Below are 1,397 nucleotides of genomic sequence, written 5' to 3'. Positions count from 1 at the left end.
AGACAACCTTAAAACTCACAGAAAGCTAGGATCAGAAGTCATTACTAAATTAACAGAGGAGCAGAAACACTTCCAAGCCAAGCGAAGCTGAGCAAAAGCGAGAGCAAAATGGTGTCTATGTGTCGACAGATTCTAGGCCTGTCCCTAGGCATTATTGGTTTTCTTGGGAGCGATTATTATTTGCGCCCTTCCTATGTGGAAGATGTCTGCGTTCATTGGAGCCAACATCGTGACAGCCCAAAATCGTCTGGAAAACGTGGATGAGCTAATGTGGTCAAACACAGGACAGATGCAGTCACAAAATCTGACTTCGCTGCTGGCTTTACCTCAGGACCTGCAGATGCTCGGGCCTTGTGATCATTGCCATCATTATCTGCCTCTTTGGGCTCATCCTGCCAAGGGGATGTACGATTGGAGAAAATGCTGCAACTTTGTTGAGGAAGATGACTCCAAAGCAAGGTGGCAATGCGCTGATGGTGTGATCTTCATCGTCGCTGGAGTGCTGGTCCTGGTCCCCGTCTGGCACAGTCCTTCTAACACCATGCGTCAGAGTTTTCTACAATCCCATTCTCACAGATGCCCAGCAGAGAGGAGCTTGGGCCTTCTCTCTATGTCAGTTCGATGCGAGCTGCACTGCTAATCCTGGGAGGAGGCATTCTGTGCGAAACTCCTGCCCGCCTAAAGAGACAACTGTAGCATCAATTACTCTCCAGCCACGGTCCACCGCCGCCAGCCGGGGGAGCCTACGTCTGAAAGTAATCAAGCATGCAAGACATTTTACTTACAAGGACCCTTTTTTTCGTAAAACCTATTTTTTCCCATCCCTGGATTTTTTTTCCCCAAGGAGAAACAAAGGAAGGACAGTGTCCTGATATAGGTGTGTTTTATTTACTGAGACTTTATGCATGATAGATTCTACAGATTGCTGAACGAGAAAGTGTGCATTTATAATGTGATGAGAGGAATCTAACTCAGAGGCGGCAGGAGATCTAGAAACTGTTTTTTTTTTTTTTAGAAACAAGCTGTTCCTGTAATTTATCTTCAATATGACAATATATAGTTCTATTAATCATTATAGGTATCTGACATTGTTAATAAACTACAAAGGCCATGGTTTTTTAGAAAATGTGCAATAACCAAAATACCACAATTTTCCAAACATAAATAAGAATTTTCGCACAAAGATGTCTTAATCATTAAATTTAATGTACTCTGTTTTATGAAATAAATGCTTCTGTAAAACAATTTAATTAATGCTGCATTGGATTCATTTCATAGTATGAATTATTCTCACATCAAAGTAAACGTTAAGGATGGAGTGCTGGAAACTGTTGAAAATAGGACAGAGATGTTAGAAGACCTCCTGTAAAACCAGTTTTTTTAGCAATGCTGTTAAA

The 1,397-nt window shown here is 41.7% G+C and overlaps 1 pseudogene; it reads left to right on the top strand.

Annotated features, from left to right (window-relative positions):
• The first annotated feature begins 108 nt into the window (after positions 1 to 108).
• LOC109065960 lies at positions 109 to 755 on the top strand (annotated as a pseudogene).
• The last annotated feature ends 642 nt before the right edge of the window (positions 756 to 1,397 follow it).

Source organism: Cyprinus carpio, unplaced genomic scaffold, assembly GCF_018340385.1.
Source record: "Cyprinus carpio isolate SPL01 unplaced genomic scaffold, ASM1834038v1 S000002099, whole genome shotgun sequence".
Lineage (NCBI taxonomy): Eukaryota > Metazoa > Chordata > Actinopteri > Cypriniformes > Cyprinidae > Cyprinus > Cyprinus carpio.
This window is presented reverse-complemented; position numbering and strand designations above follow the sequence as displayed.